The sequence below is a fragment of the Chinchilla lanigera genome, unplaced genomic scaffold (assembly GCF_000276665.1).
Source record: "Chinchilla lanigera isolate Chin_1 unplaced genomic scaffold, ChiLan1.0 scaffold00043, whole genome shotgun sequence".
NCBI classification, from domain to species: domain Eukaryota; kingdom Metazoa; phylum Chordata; class Mammalia; order Rodentia; family Chinchillidae; genus Chinchilla; species Chinchilla lanigera.
Window position 1 is genome coordinate 8,872,024 of NW_004955444.1, and position 21,765 is coordinate 8,893,788.

Genomic DNA, 21,765 nt, shown 5'->3' on the forward strand with positions numbered 1-21,765 from the left:
CATGCTGAGTTCCAGTGATCTTTGAAAATTTACCTAGCTTTACAACAAACACGTCCCTACTCACCTCTTTAAGGGACCAAGCAGTGTGTACCTACCAAATTCCACGGTGCAGCTCCATCCCAGGCCTTTGACTTAACTGCTATAAAGTGACCACCGCCCCCTGAACCCTACGCTCCTTTCAATGTCTCTCCCCTTTGTTATCGCCCCACTCCTTCCCAACACAATCTGGCACAAAGATACACTGTAAGGAAAACCCCACTCGCAAAAAGCCATTTGAGAAGTTATTTCACACTACCGCATCAGGCGCTTGGCCGGGGAAAGGAGGAGAAGGGTATAAGGAAGTGATCTGACGTGCAGAATAGTGGCAAATAAAGAACAAGTGTCAAAGTAAAGGAATATATTTTGTTTTAAAGAGGATTTAAAAAATAACAACATAACAACAATATAGACAAAAACAAAACAAAAAGCAGTAAAAGTGATACAGAGTTTCAAAACAAAATGACAGAAATTAGCAGTGATTGTTATATTACATATTGTTATCTTCAGCGAAGTTGCTCAGATTACCAGATGTAAGAATGCAAGGCTGATCAAACCATTAAAGAGAATAAAAAAAAAAAATTTTAAATTAGAAACAGTACAGAACTTCTCTAAACAAGATGGCAGAAATTCATCAATGGTTGTTATATTACATGTTGTTGTCTCCAAATTAGTTGTTCAGATTACCAGATATAAGCATGCAAACTTGGTCACAAAAAAAATTTAAGCATTAGCTGTTCCTTTCAATAAACCATTAGACATCAGCAGTACAATTATCCCAGATATATGTGTTTGTGTGTATATATATATATATTTCCTTGCTTCTTTCTTTTCTTCCTTTCCCTCATCCCAGTTGTTCCTTCTTTGAGCAATTTCTTTCCCTTTCATAATATCTATTGTATATTTTAGGTTTTATTTACTCTTTCAGGTTCTTACACTAGGGAGACAATACGATGTTTACACATGTGGGTCCAATTTATTTCAGTTATAAGTATGGTCTCTAGTTGTATCCATTTACCTATAAAAGCTTCAAATTTATCTTTTTTATACCTAAGTAATATCCCATTGCATAAAAATACCACGTGTTTTTGTTTTTGTTTTTGTTTTTGCCTTTTTGTTTTTGTTTTTTGGTATAGGGCATCAAACTCACGACCTTGGACTTACCACATCTTTTTTATCCAATCCTCAGTGGATGGGCATTTGGGTTGTTTCAAGATTTAGCTATGGTAAATTGTGCTGCTATAAACATGGGTGCATATATATGACTGTGGTATGTTTTTAATTCTTCTGGGAAAATACCCAAAAGGGGAATAGCTTGGTTAAGTGGGACTTCTAGTCCTAGTTTTGTGAGGAATCTCCTCACTGATTTCCACAGTGACTGCACCAGTCTACACTCCCACCAGCAGTGGAAAATAGTTTCTTTTGCCCCACAGCCCCTCCAGCGTTTGTCACTGGTTGATTTCTTGATGATGGCCATTCTTTCTGAGGTGAGATAGAATCTCAGTGTTGTTTTAATTTGTATTTCTCAAATGACTAGTGATGTTGAACATTTTTTCATATATTTATTTGCCATTTGTATTTCTTCATCTGAGAACTATGTGTTCATCTCAGATGCCCATTTCGGTCTTGGGTCTTTGAATTTTGGGGGCCTGATTTTTTAAAATTCTAATAAAGAAATATTGATGATTAGATGTTATGCTTTGGTGAGGAAACAGGTTGGGAAGAATAGCAGATACTTCCAAAAGCATCACACTCACCACGTGGGGATAATCCTTATTATAACATATAGAACTAAAAATTTAACTACATAGACAAAAAGACTGAAGCACCTTCTTTCACCATATGAAAATGTTGACTTTGCTTATCATGACTTAAGTATATTTTCTCTTCTTTATGTAAAATGTCTTATGTTTCTCATATTATAAGGGAAAAGCCAGGTCTTAGACAGATGAAAATGCTCTCTCTACATAGGACCTTAATCTACCAACAGGTGCAGACCTGCATTGACATGAAATCTAACTCTTTAAAGTGTTTAAAACACATTGTTTTAACAAATAGAGATTCTGTTTGCTTCCTCCCAGAAGCTGCTGGTGAGTTACAGGCCTCAGGGGCTGGAGCCTTGGGGGTGATGGGTGGGGGTCCAGAGGAAACCCCTTCATGCTGAGGAACCCGTGGGCTGGAGCCAGGACGAAGCTGCCACTTACCCTGAGACAGTTTGTACTGGCAGTGGGGGTTTATAGCCCTGGGCTCCCTTAACCTGCCAAGAGAGAGGCTTGGAGGGAGCATTCATTTGGGATTCATTTCGGGGTGGCCTTTTAAGTATCATCCCCTTGGCAAAGGGAGGCTGTCCTGGAGGTTTTGTGTTCATTTGCTTTTTAATGGCGCTCCTCTCTTCCAAAACTCACTTCTCACATCCTCTATGAATACAGTGTCCTCAAACAAATGACAAATTTCAGGTACACATAACTGCTTTGCTATTTACAGAGCATTTGCAATGTAAATACAACAGCTCAAGAGTATTCTTGTGAAAAGTGCTAACAAATATTTGTTCTGCTGAGGAGAGGCCTGGCTGTCCCAGCCAAGAAGAGCCTGGGCCAGCGCTCAGGCCTCTGGCTCGGTGTTCCCCTCAGCCTTCTGCAGCCACTGCTGCTGACCTCCCAACTCAGTGAAAGTAAGAAAATGCTCAGTCACACACGGACATTGAAATGGCTTCATTTCTTTGGCTTCATTCAGAGTCTGACTTTCTCAACCAGAACTTGACGTGGGAATAACACTGTGCTAGCATTCATGCATTTGCAGCGTCAGAAGGACCATGCTCAAAGCCATCTCATGATGGCTGCGATCAGTTCGCATCCAGCCTCCAGACCCTCTGTCCTTATCCCAAGGAGCCCAAGGCATCCTGGGTAAAAGGGTCTCTAAAAGCCATTATAAAACCTCATGATGAAAGAAACTCATGACAGGGAATGGTAGAAGGGACTCTCAGAGTGACATCAGTCTGGGTGCAGTCTGAAGTCCTTGGTGAGGAAGACAGGGAGGAAAGAGGGAAGAGAAAGAAGAAGGGGAGAGGTTGAGGTAATACTGTGCTCGAGTACATCAAGCCTCGGATGGCTCCAACACTTTGCAGGCCCTCCACATCCAGGTGATCTTGCCCTGTGCCACTCCCGCTACTTCTCCCACGGGCTCTCTATGACCCAGCCACAATCGCCATCACGATGCTTCCTCCCAGAACCAGCCTTTGCTGCTGCTTGTGCCTGGACTTCATTTGGATAATGTCACGGATATGACATGGACTGGATATCCATGTCCTGGGTAACGTCCTACCATCCTTCAGACCTCAGCTCAAGAGTCACTTGCTTAAGAAGGCTTTCCCAAATTTCCCTGGCCAGTTCAACTGCTCATGGTAAACTATCAGGGGATCCTATCCCGCTTCTGTCTTCACTCACCTTTGTTACAGCTGAGTGTGCCATTGTCTCTCTCCTTTTGTTAATTTGTAAGCCTCTGAGAGCAAGAGCTGGAACTACATTTGCTCACCATTGTGCCTTAAACCATGTGAGGGCCACAGCAGGTGTTTAATAAGTAATGAATGAATGAAGTCAAGACTGACCGCAGCCTGTCTTTGAAGCATGTTTTCTTAGCCCTTCCATTAGAATAAGAAAGGGTACCAGTAGGACAGGTGATCAACAGGGAAGAGTATGAGGCCGTGGAGACTTGCACTGCACACTAACTGTATGCATTTAGCCTCACAAAGTTTCGACTGAAAATGAGAATAATAACTAATTTATTGCCTTGTCATAGGGTTCAGTAAGATCAACCTTACTATGTCCCTAGCCTGGCACATAGTAAAAACTCAATAGAAGGTAAATAAAAACTACTATCTTGCAGGATCATCTCTAGACATGAAACTTCCAAAATATGTACACCCTTATCTGAGAGTCTGTTTCTGTCTCTTTCTCTGAGTCTCATCATCTCTTAAACTACTTGAATATATTTTCAAAGACACTGGTTGTAACTGTAATCTTGCCATATCTCACTCTTCCAAACCGTCCCCAACACACACACACATACACACACACCATGACTATAGTCCTGATAAATTCCAGGTCCCTGCGGTATCACTACTTTAATGTAAGTCTAAAGAATAGAAGAAACATTCCGAATCCATATTTAACTTTGAGGTGCTTTGTGAGGCGTTTTTAAATTTTATCTACAAATATCTAGGACTTCAAAGTTTCTCCATGCATGCAGTTTTGAAAAGCGTACTCACAGGAAAAATAGAGAAAGCATCACTACAAAAGACAAAGTTTCCTCGGCAGTGGTGCCAAACTGTGCTGCCTGAAGCAACTGCTTGCCTGAAAATACATTAAAAAGAAATCCCGGAAAAGCCTTCAACTACCAGGTAAAAGTGTATAAAGTTCTGGTTTGTTTTAAAATTTGCGAATGTTTAGGGAAAAAATTTATTTTAACCTACATTTAAGGAGATACCCTATCTTATACAGGTTTCTGGAGCATTCTAACAACATATTTGAGTTAGGAATGGGTTGTCAATATTTCATATCAGTTTCCTTAATTTAAATAGCTAGTGGCAGCAGAGAACTCCAGTTTAAAGCCCATGGATTTTTCTATTTGCTGCTCTAAGAGGCCATAAACATATGTATCTTTGGAAAACTATCATGTGTTTTTAACTTCCTGAAGAATTCTTGTAAAATATAACTGAACCACATTACCCTTTGTCCTGAGCTTTTATTCCACTAATGGACAAATTGGGAGGAGGCTGAGAACAAATGTGCTATTAATTACCCAGATGGCTTTTTAATAGAAACTTGGATTATTCTTTAGCCACTAAACATTGTCCAGAAATTTCTTAATAATGCTGGTGTGCAAGGCATTCCTTCCAGGAGAATAAAGATCTCATTGACTGGCGGGCTGAGTTATGTCAGGTTAGTTTAGGAGGCGGTAGACAAAGAGTGGGTATTGTATAGACCAGAGAGAATGACAGCCTATATCTGAGCTGCCCGGTCTCCCAGCAATGACAGATTTTCTAATTCACTGCAGATTCTCACAAAACTGGGTGGTCAGCTCTGGAGAGAACCAACAGTGGGCCTATTGATTCTGGGTGGGAGCAACATAATTTTGAATTAACCTGAATTGATTCAATACAACAGAGAGCCTTGGTATCGGATTAAAATTAGGATTAATACGTTAAATGTTAGGTCAGAATGTTAAATCCCAGCACTGAAAGACCTACACGCAGTAAGTCAAAGCTAATGCAAGCAGGAATTTTAGCCAAAAGATAATTTGTACTTTTATACTCCAGACATGCATCACTCAAAATTCACTGACACAGACGAAGCCTTTGGTGATACAATGCATCGTATTATGGGTTTTGCTGCTTGGGTCATAAACAGTAATTTTTAATATATATATATATATATATAGGGGGATGATAGGAGGGGAAAAGAGAGGAAGGGAAGGAGGGAGAGAGAGACTGACTTAGAGAGACTTTCATCTGACAAAGTAATGGGTGAGAGACAGCCTGGCTCATTATTTGGTCCCGCTTTGCTAAAATTATCTTGCCAGGGGCAGAATCTGCTGCTTCAAGTCTTCCAAGTAGACAGCAATTAACTTTCACCATGCTCTTTCGCAGACACACATGCTCCTACTCAACGGTGAAGGACGCAAACGACACTTTTGAACGTTTTCCCAACTATTGGATGAATGTTTATATTTAGGAAAGTAGTAAGAGAACTAAATACCTTATAGCTTTGTGGAGTAATGGTTTTGACATAAAACTTTTAAACTCCCTTGATTTTTACATCATATTTTAAAAGAGCCAAATCACTGTATTTGCAGAAAACAGTGAGTATTCATTGCAAATATTTCCGGTTCAACCAACCAAAAGGTTCACAAATGAACTGAGATGGAAACAAGGTACCGTATTTAGAAGTTTATAAAAGGAGACGGGGGAGGGGGAGGAAGAGAAAAGAAAGAAAGAAATGGGAATCTGACATGCTGCTGAAGTATGCATCTTTAAAAATATTTTAATATCACTTTGAGATTTTTTTCTTACTGCATATGTTGTTTCAAAAGAACAAAAAAATAAAGTATGAAAGTGGAACTTTCCCATCATTTAGCACATTCAGGGGGACTTCTCTTCATTTAAAGGCATGAAGTGTTTTGACTCAAATCTTGAGAATTCATAAAAGATACCTCTCACTTTTTTGTGATGTCTCTGTTCTTCTTGAACATATTCTCCCTAAAGTGTGATCTATAAGAGGATTTTTGATACACTTGCAAGGACAATTGTCAGTAGTTTCTGGGTGCTGTAATTCAGTCACATTGTCATTTAAAATCACTGTTCCTTAGCAGTCCTCCTTTAGCAACCCCCAGCCATCTAGGCAGATTTTATTTTTGAGCTTCAGGTGGACCTTATCAGAAACAACTTCTGGTTTATCATTTCGGTTTGGAATTCAACCCCTGCAAGGGGCTCTTTGTCAAGTCTTACTAACAAAAATACAATTTCTGTTTTCATTTTCCATTTTCATCCAAGTTTGTTTTCTGATGCTACCTTGTGCCTGGGTTTCTAGCACCTGGACACTGGCCCCTGGCGGCCAAAGAGGCACCCGAGCTGTAATCTCCATTTCACATGGAGGCTCTCTTCACTGGGAACCGGTCACCCTCACCAGTCCTGCATTCCATTCTCACAGGCCCTGCGAGTCAATCCATCAGCTAATTAAAGTAAGTCATGGATGTGAATTTTTATTCTTAATGAAAATTACAATGCTGTAGATCAACAGTGCTTCCCAGGTCTACATGCACGGGAGACATTTGTAGGCAAATCATATCACAGACTCCTTCTATTCAACACACCCTCAAGAATCTCCCGGCCCAGGGACACTTCTAGAGTCTTTCAAGAAGAACAGAGGCTTTATAATCAGACCTCACTTGCATCTTGATTTCCCTGTTTAATAGCTGGATCATATTGAAGGAGATTCTTAACCTTCCAGAGTTCTCAGTTTACCCATTTGTAAAAACTGGGATAATAATATTTTATTCAGAAGAACTGCTGTAAGGAATATATATGCATGGTATCTGGAGTATATGTCAACATAGTCACTATATCAATATACTAACATCAATGAGTGTGCAACATGACTATTTCCCATGTGAAGACAGGGCCACACCTATATTTATGATGATTTCTTTTTAAATTACACATCAAGAAATGTGATGAGCATAAATGACAGAGAGCGAAAAGAGGACAAAGCTATGTGAAGTCATGATTGGTTCAAAAAGATCTGGGTCCTATAGGCAACACGCCCATGGTGTAAGCCACACAATTGGAAAAGTGCTGCCTGGTCTTAGAGGATCGCTTAGCTAGCCTGGAACTGGAGCACAAAATATACAATAGCGTGTCTGTTTTTCAATTGCAATACATCTACAAGCTGGTGGGCTGTTGGCTGTGGTTTCCAAATGAATGATAGCACCAATTCAGATTTCTAAGGAAGCGTAGACCACAGGAACTCTGACAAGTGGACAAGTGTTCAGGAGATGTTTGTTTACGCAGACATCTTCCAACACTAAATAAGATAATGAGAGCGCACACCCGTTTGCAGCAGCCGTAAAAGCTAGGATGGAGTTAGGTAGTGTCTAGACGCCTTTGATCAAAAAGCAGCGATTAGTGCTTGCTGGGTTTCCTAACACAATTTTCTTCCTTCTTCTCCACTTATTTCTATTTTCAGCCTTTGCTTTTAGGATTTAGTTACAGCATCTTGCACGGCTTAGTCAGCAGACATGTGCCATTTCTGGGTGCCACGATCCCCTTCTTCAAAATTAAATTTCCAAGCCAGAAGTGTCAAGTTTCATTTCTATTTAATGTAATTCTATGAGGCTTTACACAGCATTATAGACCAAACCAGTACGCACTGATCATCATCTGTTTTCAAGCTATAGGAATACACTGACTCATGCCTAAGGTCTGGTCGTTAATTATTCCCAAGCACCATCTACTCCAAATCTTTATCAGTTAAATGAATATTCATACTGAAACATGGAAAGATACATGCTAAACTCCATAATAAATAAATGGTTAGTTAGATTCAATGTACACAAATCAACAGAGATAAATTATTATAAATTATACCAAAAGCATCACTATTGTAATTTCTAACCATTAAGTGTTTGAGGAAATAATCCATACCCAATGTCATCCTGGCAGGAATTTTCTCTTTGCATTGTTTGTGCATGGATTGTCCCGGGTTCAGGATTTAATAACAGCTCATCCATATTAGCTTGCTATGTATTGGCTATTTTCTTTGGTAGCAGAAGAACCTCTTTCATTGTAAGATAAATACTTAAGCTCAGTTATAAAGACAGCCTGAAAACACGGACTTGGGGCAGTTTTACAGAGAGATTTCATTATAGATGCAGGTATGCCAGAGAGAAGGGATATAAAGAGACAAGCTTGTGTGGTCTTCTTTATTAAACTTCTGTGTAATCCCTGTCCTCAGCCAGTGCTGAGTGTTCTGATTGCACTTTCTCTCAGATTATTTGCCGCAGCTAACTGATCCTCCCTGCCCAGAGTGGCACCCATACAGAGATCGGATGCTGCAGAAAACCAGGGAGTTCCTCATTCCACGCTGGCTGCCACAGGATGTAATCCGGACAGCACAAGGGAACAGAGACCATAAAGGAGTTGAGAGGTGATTCCTGGCTGCAGTAAACTTTTCCGCAAGCCCAAGCCCGATACTCTCCTTCTTTCTTGGGTGTTTTCCCCAGATAACTTTAGATCATTAACATCCTAAAGAAGATGATGTTTGTTCTTTTTGTTGATTCACAGATTCCCAGCACTTGGTAAAATTCTTTATTCTCTACAACAATCAATCAAAATTCTTTGTTCTCTAAAAACAATTGTTTTTCAGTTTTACACTAAGAGCTGGGATATCATTTGCTTATAAAGATGGATTTATTCTCTTTTTAGCACTTAAGTAACATCTTCTTCAGTTGAAAATCTGGATTGGGCTCTCTAAGAGGAAATAAAACCACTTAGGGGGAAAGAGTTTTCTCAGTCATTGAGAAGCGCAAGTTTACCTGTTGTACTCATAGAAGATGAACTCAAACATTCAAACACAAACACATTTTAGCATTATGAATTATTGAAGCTTAGGCAATTATGAAACATTTAACCATAATATAACTTTTCTAAAAAATATTTATCCAATTCTGGGAAAAACTTAAAATCTGAAGATAGCATTCACTATAGTAATAAAATATCAAGTTCTAAAATTAGGCTGTAATTTAATTTAAAACGCCATTTCCATAGTTCATTTTTGAAAGTTTTCGTAAGTCTCTATCGGGAAATATTGGTATCCCAGTCTCCAAACACACAGCCAGGATGTTAACAATGAAACTTTACTTAGAATTTCTTTCCCCAAAGTCTGTTAGTCATAGGAGAAAAACAAGCAGAAAGCTGATTTTGATAAAGACCTATTACTTTTCATTGTTATTTAAAAGAAATAAATATTTTAGCTTTTGGCAACAATGATTAAAAACAAATATTTGAATGTGGTATTACTTTGCATTTAGAAAAATATTTACCTTCTTTAAAAATTGGCTTCAAAAAATACTTTGTCCCAATTTTCCCTTAATTTCAAATCAAACTATATTTCAAAGAAAATGAAATCCATATGCACCTACTTTATTCCTTTCACTCCTTTAACATTTTATTTTGGAAGATCACCGAGCAGCTAAAAAGCTTTATTAGTCCATTTCTAGATTTTGCCCTTTATTTATTAAATTGTATTTGATCAACAAATGTCAAATCATAAATTTGAAAAGCTGGGTACTTAATACAGTCCTGAACCCTTTGGATACTAAAGACATCCTTTCATGGATGAATAACTGAATGAATGAGTAATCAAGTGATTGAGTGAATGAGTGAATTAATAAATGACAAGCAGGGGACACCTCAAAAACATCCAGGTAATGCACACACAAATTTTTAACTCTGTCAGAATAAAGTAATGTTAGAAACTATTATTAAAGCTCCAGCAAAAGCCTTTTCTTCATTACCTCTATTATTAACTTGGGTAATAAAAACACATTTTATAAATATCTTGGGCTGTATTATAAATTCCCATATACTCTATATAAACCATTATTGAAAAAGAATTCTCCTCAGCTTTTAAAATAATGTGTGAGTTTACTGAAAGTATGCAAGCGACCAGCAGAGTGAAACTTACTTGCACTGGTAACCTACAGAAAAAGTAGGTAAGACTTAGAAGGGGGCACGGAGTACAATCCTAGTTGCTAACATCTTCCAAACCACCATTCGCTAAGAGCTTACTGTGTGCAAGGCATACTGCGCACCATCTATATTCTTTCATTTAATCCTCATTAAGCCTAAGAAGTTGTTAATATTTTTAGCCCCAACTGCAGCTCCCAACATTGACGTGTGCAAAGGCTGACCAACTTGTCACAGGTAACATAGTGCCAGGTAAGGTGGGCCATGGCTCAAACCTCTGGAATACATAGACCACACCACATGTCCAGAGCTGATGCTCTTTAGCATTCCAAAGTGACACTGCTCTGGGAAAGGCCTTTAAAGTCGTGAAATGTATTCTGACAACATCTGTCACTTCGCCCTCATGGGACTATCCCCCACATCACTCTGCTCCTTGGGCTGTGGCTCCCCTCTGCCTATAGTCTCTTTCTAGGTTTCCAAGGCAGGTGAGTAAGAAATTAATATCAAGGCTTCTATAGAACATAATGCTGTATGGGTGCCTCTAATCTGAAAATAGAGAATATCATAGAAATGTTTCTAGGGAACCACAAAAGTCAGACATAGTTAACTATGACCACTTTTTAACTAGCTGTAGAGTGTTGTGCTTCTAGGATACAAGGAAGAATCTTATGCTTCAGTTGGCCTTGGGCTAGGTGGGCCCCAGAGTAGCAAGAAGAGCTCACTTAAGATACTTCCTTGACTGACATAGAGACTAGACAGAGTCATATGTGAAAATGTAACTGTAAAGCAAGCACAATACTCAAATGGAAGAAATCCCAACTGTTCTCATCTAGGCAGTGTCCTTTCACCTCTCTAGATTGGAAGAAAGTGAATACCTGAAAAGTATGAGCTAAAAGCACCCAAATTATGGGACAAATGTGTATGCTTAATAAGGAAGAGTATGAAGGTAGACACTCTGGGCTGACAGCTTATCAACAAGAGATTCATAGTCATGAATCTAGAAAGGGAGAACATTAAACTTCAGCAGAGGTAGCCTTGATAGTTACTCTTGTATTTTATTTAAAAAGAATTTTTAAAAGTTTAAAGCCATGATCACAGCCACTTCCCTATCCAGCTTTCAGACCTCAATTTCCAAAAAAATTCATTTCCTCCCCCATGGGCTCCCTCAGCAGTAAATGGCCGTCATCAAATTGAGTTGGCTGTAATTTCCAATTGAGACTTCAGTCTGTTTTCTTAAGGAAATTCATTCCCTTCCTCAGATGTGCTGGCTCCCTAACCTGCTACACATTTTGTTTTCTATTTGCTGAAACAATAGGCCTTCTCAGAGTCAAACTCAATAGGCAAACTCATTAGCCTAACTCAGACCATTTGCCACCTGGACATGGCCTCCTTCTCCCTGGATGAGAGTGCTACACATCTTCAAAAATAGATCAAATCCCTTCTTTTTCTGTTTATGCTTTCTCTGATAATCCCCAAGCTAAGTGTTCATTTCTTCATACAACTCCCCTCCTCTGTAGAACTCGTATGGCACCATCATGTATTTCCTGGGGCTTTGTTTTTGTCTTGTTTTACAGTGCTAAGGGTTGAACTCAAAGCTTTGTGCATGTAGGCAACGTGCTCCAACCCTCAGTCACAGTCCCAGCTCAGTTAATTAGCTCTTTATGTTTGCATGACTTAATTCCATTTAAATTACCAGTTCCTCAGTGAAGGAATTAACGTGCAACAGACCTGCTTCAGTCCCTAGCATGGAGCCTTCCACATGTAACCTTGCCCAATAAGTTAGAATCTTAAGTTTTCCACATTCTGAAGACAGTTGTTAGTACCAAGCACCAAAGTCCCTAACTCTTGCGTGCTGGTGCTCTTTGAAATGCAAACTGAAGCTTCTGGTTTGGAGTTACTAGTCCTTTAAACCAGCAGATTCTGTAAAATCTGACCCCAGTTTAGCAAGGCTTAATTTACATGTATCACCGCAAAGCTCTCTCTGCTCATTATCCTTCTTGGGTGGTGATAAACTACTCAATTTCTGACAGTAGAACAAAAGTATTGCTTGCTACAAAGTGTACAGAATTATTCCATTTTTGAAAACTATTTTATTTAAAATATTTCTTTGTTTTTGTACTTATGGCTCGTGAATTGATATTTTCACCCATTATATGGGCAGTCACGATGATAGGTAATAGGGCATAGATCTTGTACCGACAAGATAGGCGCAACAGGAGTCATTACAAGTGGGACAAAAGTGCCACATATGTTTAAGAGCAGGAGAGCCTGGCCTCTGGCTGTGGGTACAAGGGTGTTTCGTTACTCTGAGGCAGTAATGCTCTGTGTGGGCTCATCATTATCACCACCTGAATAGGTTTAAGTAAAATGAACGACAGCAAAGTACAACCCGAAGAGGCTTATGGGAACTGTGAGATCGCAGAAAGCACAGTTGGTAAGAATTAACCCAGGGCATCTTTTGACAAGCTCTGGGGAGCTGGGTAAAGAGCAATAAAAGTTTATTTACCTACCCTTTATTGGGACATCCCATAGTCAGATAACTGTACATTGCTTTCTTTTCACACAACCAAAGCTGTCTCTACAAAACAGGTTTAATATGTACCACCCTTGACATCTTTTTAATCCTGAACCAGAGTTTTCAAGACCTGCTGGTATTGGGTTGGTTTTCACTACAGACAACTCTAGCCTCTGGTCTACCCTTAGGTTTAACTTGGCAACATTCTGACATAGGAAAATAATAAAGCTTCACACCTGATATATACCGATGATGGAATACTACTCAGTCATTAAAAGGAATGAAGCACTATACGTGCTGCCCTGTAAAATCTCAAAAGTAGTATGCTAAGTAAAAGAAACCAGACACAAAGTTCACATATGGCATGATTCCATTTATATGAAATTTCCATAATAGGTAAATCCAAAGAGGCAGAAAACAGCTTGGTGATTAGCAAGGGCTGAGGGAGGGGAAGGAACATGGCTGTTTAAAGGACATGATGTTTTCTTTTGAACCATGAAAAGTGGTGGCTGCACAGAATTGTGAATACACTCGATGCCGCCTGTGTGCTCACTCTAGACAGCGATTCCCTATCATAGAATTTCCCTTCAATGAAATCGTAATGGTAACGCTTGTCCAGCGTATGTAGTTCCTACTGCCCCGTGTGCTACAAAGGCAGAGAGAGGGGATCCAGATCAGCCAGGAGCAAACCTCTTTGGAGACGACGACCTTTCAGCCAAACCTGAAAGGGAAGGAGGACTTCAGCAAAGTAGAGAGAGTAGAAGTAAGGAGCAAGGAAAAATGGGAAGAAAAATATATCATAGAAAGATTAGATGTATAATCATTTAATAATAAAACACAGATGTTTTCATTTATTTATTTCTCCACTTCCATGAAAATCAAATAAAAATATGTATTAACCATCTATTTGTAAGGAACCATAATAAATATATGGTGAAACTTAGGCCAAAAAAGGCATTATAGGCAGAAAAATAAAATTAGCATGTATTGAGCACCTTCTGTGGGGTGGGTTTTTACATATATAATCTCAATTAGCCTTTAACAGAACTAAGAGATGGATATAATTAAGCCTATGCAGTAACTTGCCCAATGTGACACAGCTTTGCAAAGTGGCAAAGATGGGATTCGAACCTTAATATGAGCTCCAGTCCTTGCCATCAACAGTTTGAAGTTAAGTAACTAGGTGAGACGTCAGCAGAAAAGATGTTGCAAAGTGAGCACAATGATCCCTCTGAGTGGCAAAAAACATGAAAAGAACTAGAACCAGACCTGGAAAACAGAGGTTCCAGATTCCAGGCTTAGACAGCACCACTCCCTCATGAAACTATTTTCTTAACATTTACTGAGCTACAGAGCACTCCAGACATTCTCTTTCTTCTTGTATTCCTATTCATATCTTACTTCTGTTATTTACTAGCTTTGGGCAAATTACACAAAGTTGTGTCACTCTGGGCTCAGTTATATAACTGAAAAGCTGGAATAATTGTGGATGACAAAATCAGTACAAATGCTGAAGTACCTAGAATATCACAAATGCTTAACTGATGATGTTGTATTACAATTTCTCATATCAGCGATTCTCAGCTTAAAATCAATCTTTAGCATAAAGCCTGAAAGATAGTTAAGAAATGGAAAATTCTAGGTGAAAGTGATGGTGAATCTAGAAATCTGCTAGGTTTTCAGGACTGAGATTATGACAATTCTTAGAATCATCCTCTCTTTTCCTAAACTCTTTGATAGCTATAAGATAAATATTGCTGGTCCTCAACTACGCGTTGAATACATACTATCTGTCAAGCCTAGCACTGGAGAGACAGGAGTCTCTAAATTGCAAGGACTGGAATTTGGTCCAAAAGGATGATTCGTCATCCAAATTATATAAGGAAATAAATAAGAATGTACACACTTGTACAGCCTCAAGAGAAATGCTTGTGCAATGTCAAAGTTTTGGCTGTCATTACAAAGAAAACATTGCTCCTCATGTACAAAACAAACTATGATCCATTAACTCCGAACAGAAGTTCTTTCTGCCTCCAAAAACCCTGGCACCCAAACAAGTTTTCTAGTCACGCTGCCAAAAAAATACCTGGCCAACACATTTTAACATCCTTTCTTGTTTTCTTTTGGACATATTTCAGTAATTGCCTGTCTGCAGGTACAAGATGCTTACGGGAAGTGATTAATCTTTCATGAGACTATTGTACTATTCTTTAATTCAACCCAATAAAAGCTTGAAGGGACAGGTACCCTCATGTCAGTGCATGTTTCAAGGAAAGGAAATTTTAATGGGAGATAAGTCAGATCACATGATAGCAGCTGATGATGAAATCTCTTTCTTAAAAGAAAGCACACAACGGGACAAAACAACTAGACGGGTGAAGGGAGCCCACCTCTGAACCTAAAACCTGACTCTTTTTTTCTGGTAGGAGGCCAGATGGGATCCTCAGACATCACCAGGCACTACAGCTGGAAGCTGAGTGGTTGATCTTCACCCCTAGCCCCCCACATACAGATACTGGAGATGAGAAAGCCTCTTGTTTGCTGTCTGAAGCAGGTGTGGTCAGACTAAATGGGGAGAAGATGTCCAGCTGGAAGAACCCATCAGCCAGCTGCCCAGGGCAGTCTGCTTGGATAAATACCACCTGTTACTAAACAGCCTGAGAAAAATTAGTCATATTCCAGGAACCTGCTGCTTCTCTGTCTATTGTGCCGAGGCTTTTGTGTCTTTCGACATCCCAAATCCTGTGTGTGTCTCAGTGCAGTGGTCATAGCACTGTGCTTTATTTGATTCTGGACAATGGGAGAGGCTTTTGGAGCTTTTGGTTAAAGCATTTTTCTGGGAGCTAGAAGCACTGCATGAACAACATGTGGAGGAAAAGGGCAATGACCCTGAAAGGCACCTTTAAACTTGACAATCGCTGTCGCCTGTGGAGTCCGCACCTAAAAGGTGTGTGGCCGTCTCTTCCATACCTGTTCCATCACCCAGAAGCACTAACCTCCTCTTGAGCACTGCGAGTGGCTAACTGTGCGCACACAAGCCCCATGAGTGTGCACACACGCGCGCACGCACTCTTTGCCCCATCCTTTCCGTACCTGGAATTTTTTCCCCTAAATGTTCTAAATCCCCATTCTCATGACTTAAATTCAAATCCTGCTTTTCCTAGAATCTTCTCTAAAAAATTTACTCCCAAATGACTTTCTCTGAACTGATACTGGAAATCCACAGTATACTCTGAACTGATACTGGAAATCCCAGTGGAAATCCACTGCTTTCCTCGGCTGTCCCATGTAGTAAATCCCATCTTGCCAATAAGAACCTGAGTGTAGAACCCACGCTTCTGTGGCCTAACCCACCATCCACTACGAAGATAAGGATATACCAGCTCAGTAAATGGGCTCTACCCTGAAATCATGCTGAGCTCAAAGGTTATTTTAGCATAATGGAAAGACAAGACCACTAGAGAAGAACATGCATAATTTTTACTTCAGAGCTACTAGAAGCCCTGCATGGGCTGGAAGCCTGGATATGTATCCTGAAGAATTGGGACAGAATCCTGGTTTTTCTGTCAATTAAATTTATAACATGGGTCACTTTAACAGTTGCCGTTTCCTCATCTGTAAGATGGAACCAACAATAAGAAAGTCAGGAGAGTACTGAAAATGTTCAGTGAGGCAATTTTGTGACGACAGTGTTCAGCTGCATTACAAAAATCAGGCATTACTGCTTCCTTGGTAAATTGCCTTCAACATCAAACTGGTTAGAACACAATGACATGCTATTCTAGACTGACGTTTTTATTCTTCACAAAGCTGGGTGTTGTAATTATCAGGAGACCTTAAAAGACTACAAATTGCTAAATCTCAATTTTAGAGACTGATTCAGTAGATCTCTGTAGATCTACATGAATGTAACAGTCAGCCAGGTGTAGGAAGTACTGAAGAAATCAGTGCTGTTCACATTTGTTTTGCCCAATGTCTGAATAATGAAGCTTTTAAAAATATATCTGTAAAAAATACATTGCTAATGATGCATCATTCTATCCAACTTAAAATAGGTATTTTATCTCCTAAATCTTCTTTATAATTAAAATCTATATAATCACACATACACACATACACAGACAGGATGTTAATGCGGTGTGTGTGTGTGTGTGTGTGTGTGTGTGTGTGAATTTCCTGGAGGTATGTGCGGTAATTACTCAGTATTCCGGAACTTCTCATGTATCAGTTTATCTCTGTAATCTGATCATTTGCTGCAGTTAGGGTATGTCCCATTTCTATTCCTCCACCAAATTCACTCGTGTTTAGAAAATAATTATTTCAACCTAGAAATAAGATGGTACATTTCAAAAACAAAGCTACATTCCAAGAAAATTCTAACCATGTGAAAATCACTTTCTAAAAAAGGAACGTTACACACGTTTATGTTTGAACCCTAAAACCTGCCCACATCAAGGAGCCTTGAACTAAGAATACAGGGACTTCAAGAAAGCCCCCAGCCCAGGGCATCTGTGTTCCTCAGTTGGGCAAGGGTCAAGGCAATCGACAGAGGTTTAGACTAAACAGGAAGAAGACCAGCTCAGTTAATGGGACAGACCCGGGGATGGTCATCCCACGTAGAAATAACAGAAGTTGGAAATGAATTTCACTACCGACAACTGGCTAATATATACAGATAAATACACCTTTCATCCCTTTAAAAATGCACCTGGTGAAATTCACAAGATTTGCCATCATTATATTGCATCTATGTTCTCCCACAGAGAGTTCACAAAAACTGATTCAATCTCTCTTTTTAAAATCATTCCAGACATAGTTACGGTACAGAGAAAACCAAGCATCCCTTTGCCCGGGCCCCTCCAGTGTAAGGAAAGCCACTAACTCTTTCACAGGAGCAGATTGTTTCAACTTAATTGAATGAAGTAAACTTGGGGAAATACCTGACATTGCCAACTTGACCTCTGCTAAGCCTTTTGAACTTCAATCACTGTCCTCCAACACAAAGCCTTCTATTAGGCTTCCAGCTATTTCCCCTGATTACACAGGTAGCTTATCTGAAGGATTCCATGGTTTCAGTTATCGTTTTTGACCTGATTGTAAGACAAGCATTATTTCCGTGGTGGGTTTTATGACTAAGCCTTCAGAGGAATTTGCTTGTTTGATTGAGAAAAGAGCATCTCATTTCAGTTTCTTACCCACCAAGACCTTATTCGAAAGAAACAAATGGTTTTAATTTATAAGAAGACTAATGAAATAGCTCAAATGCATTAGCATCAGTCAGAAACCTTTCAAAATCATAAATCTGGGTGTTTTGTATGGATTTCAGAATTTAAAAGGAATTTGTAATATGGGGCAATAAAAATAAAGATTATTCCCAGTAACAAAGTGAAGATGGTAAAAACAAAACAGCTTTGAATTTATCAAACAAGCAGAATTACTTATTTCTCACCTAGGTGCCTTGCGGAAGTAGAAAAACGTGAGCTTAAGGTTTGGAACATTGGAATAAATTAACATCCTGGCAAATAGAAGCTGCTTGGAGTGTAAGGTGAAGCATATGAACAGTGACATGGTGTTTAGTTCTAACTAAGCAGCTATCATTTTTATTCTTAATTCCAGAGTATATGTACACTTCAGAAATACAGCAGACAAATTTAATTCATCCAATTCTTTACTGCAAAGTAAAATAAATATGATTTTCCCTCAGCAGATTGTCATGATTAAAATGATTGCTAGCAGCCAGTGCCAGCAAACTGTGGGGAAAAATATATTCGCATATACTGTGGGAAGGCAAAGTAGTACAAATTTTGTGGAAAGTGATTTGGACAGTAATAGCTATTGAAATTTGAAATGTGCATACCTTGCAACGCTATTTACGAAGAAGTGTGTATAGTGGCAAAAAGAGGGGAAAATTTAAACAGAGAAATGGTTCAATCCCAGCAATACACAGACAATAAAAAGCTAGAAAGTCCTACATGAAACTACCTAAAAAATGTCTGTAGTATATTTTAAGTAAGTTAAGTTCAAAATACATTTTAGGTAAATATATTTAAAATATTGTAATTTAGGCTATCAACTGTATACATACAAATAAATCATAAACTGAGAAATCAGGAAGACTATACATCAAGTAGCTACCAGTAGTTTTGAACTCAGAGAAGGAAATACATGAGAACAAAGGATCTTTGGCTTCCTATTCATAAAATCCTAACAAAAAGAGAAATGACAATGAATCTTCCTCATTTTTATTTTTCAGTACATTTAAAAATATTTTAACTAGTTAAACACTTAGAAATGAGAAGTCTTTATTTAAGTAAATATAAAAGAAAAAATATTGATCTTAGCAGATAAAGTATCTGTGAAATAAATGACCTCTAAATTTTGAAAGAACTGCATTTACTGAAATAAATTACATCTTTTCCTTTGCTGTCTCTTGTCACTCACATCTAGTTAGTCTAAATATACTAAATATGCATAATTTATTTCTTTTTGTATATTTGAAATGCTAATTTGCCAGAGGGACACATGCATTGCTTAATTTTCTTCTCCTATATCATAAAATTATGTGGTATTTGTAAGAGTTAAGAAACTTCACTGTTTAACTGGGTCCACTGAATGGAAATTCTTATCTTCTTTTGAGTGGAATTATAGAGGACTACAGGGAGCAGTAACAAAATAATCACAATAAGTTTTTTGATTGAGTTTTTTATTTTGTTTCCTAAAAATAAACTTCATATTTATGGATCAAAATCCTGCTAAAATAAAATAAATTGTCACACAACAGGCTTCTGTTCATATTTTCCAAAACTATATACCTTATTGCTGGAACTTCCTAAATTTCTTATCAAACCAAAAATGTGAATATTGCCAACCAAACATGTCTCTATAGCCTCACATAAGTGATCATAAGTGATGATCTAACATCACTTATCATAAGTGATGTTAATATTGGCAAGAAAAGTGCCTGAAATTTATTACCTCTGCCAAAAGTACCTGGAACTTTCTGGCATTCCATTTCATCAGAATATCAGTTTAGCTAGGCATGGTGGCACACGCCTGTAATCCTAGCACTTGGGAGGCTGAGGCAGGAAGATCACAGTGAGCTCTAGGCCAACCTGGGCTACATAAGCAAGTTCAAGGCCATCCTGAACTGCATAGTAAGATCTTGTCTCAAAAAAGAAAGAAAGAAAAAAAAGAATATCAGTTTAATAGAATAACGGAAAAGTGCCCAAGCACACAGAGGTCTTAGGAGTTAATATTTATTATAACAGACATGCAATTAAGATAATATATAACTCTTACATGTAGTTTTCTTGACATAGAAAAATATTCGCAAATTAATATTTGTCAAAAGTTCCTTTCCTTTTGTCCTTCACATTTTGATACTACTACTTACGTGGCTTTCAAAAATTTGCTTAATTTTTCTCAAGTTTGGCTTCTTGTCTGCAGGACAGAAATAATTTTTTACCATAGAGGTTTATCATGCAAATCAGGTGAGTATGTTCAGAACAGCTCACATTAAGTTTTCCATAAGTGGTAGCTCCTATTCTAATGACTAGATATTCATAAGTAGCACTACTGAAATTCAGAGACACTTCTCATATATGCGGAAGTAGGAAGGTGGTTCCAAATCTCTAGAGAATATAAAAATCAAATCGGAAACCCACCAAATATTCTGATTCATTCTGTCTAGGATAAGGGGTGGGAAACTTCGTTTCTTCATAAGCAACCCCAAGTGATTCTGATGAGGAAAAGGGAAATGCAGAAGAGTAAAGAAAAGATAGAAGAACAGAAAATTTTTTGTCCTGCTCCTTGGTGGGCTTCGTTCTCTACTAACATTAACTACTTTCTCCCGACTCCGAGATAAAGAAATTATTTCCTATATCTAACTTAGATGTATGTTATGCCAGCAAAGACAAAAAAGAAAAAGAGTCAGACTTTTCTCACGTGTTTTCACCACCTCTGACCACTCTCTCTTTCAACTTTAACAGAATATCCTGCGTAGCCCAAGGTTTTGCTTCTGGATTTCTAATGACGGTGGCCCCCTCTGCCACTCTTATTTTATGAAAAGAAAATAGACTGGTTGCTGAAGAACTGCACAGCTCATCCTTACGTGTTGATTCCTAATCTAAATGCAACCAGAGCCCTGTTAGTACTCAGAGTTCGCCTCAAGCCATCCCCTTGTAGGTAACGGGGAAACTGCTCACTTTTCCACTCCTTGCACACAAGATTCTTACTCAGAGATACTTCTGCTGATGACCAGTGAGCCTAATGTATATTTTGCAACTCCAACTTTGACCCAAGGCTAGTAGTTCTCAAAGTACCCATCCTTAAAAGTCTAGCTCCAATCCTATATTCCATGCAATCATCTCTGACCTTCCTAGATGAAATTAATTTTTCTCTGCTCTATAGCCTATTACGCAGGTCTGCATCTCCAGGGCTGCCCCCGTATAATCCTGCCTATACTTCCATCCCCAACATGATAATTTTGCACACAGAAAGCCCTCAGCAAATGTTTATTGAATTGACTAGTATGTATAAAAGGCCTTAGGACTTTAGTGAACAGAAACAAGACAGTTAATTATCCACTTAGCTGCTCCTAGCGTATATACATAAAGCCAAAGAATGTTACAGCTAAACATAAACATAGAGAAAATTTATTACTAGCTTCTCATCTTACCTATTTACCAGGCACCACTCAGCATGTTAACATCAGATACAAGAAAAAGACATAGTTCTAATGGCTCCTGGGCCAGTCCTCATCCCACCATAAATGGCAAGTCATCCAGGCTTGACCAAAACTGTGGATGGACATATCTGGTTATTTCTAATCATTACAGAGCAGCATACTGACCGCAGAGTAACCTTCTGATTGTGATTCTATACCTGCTGATACTTTTACTATATTTGTTTTTTTTTTTGGTTTTTGGTTTTTCTCTGGTACCGGGAACCGAACTCACGACCTTGCGCTTGCCAG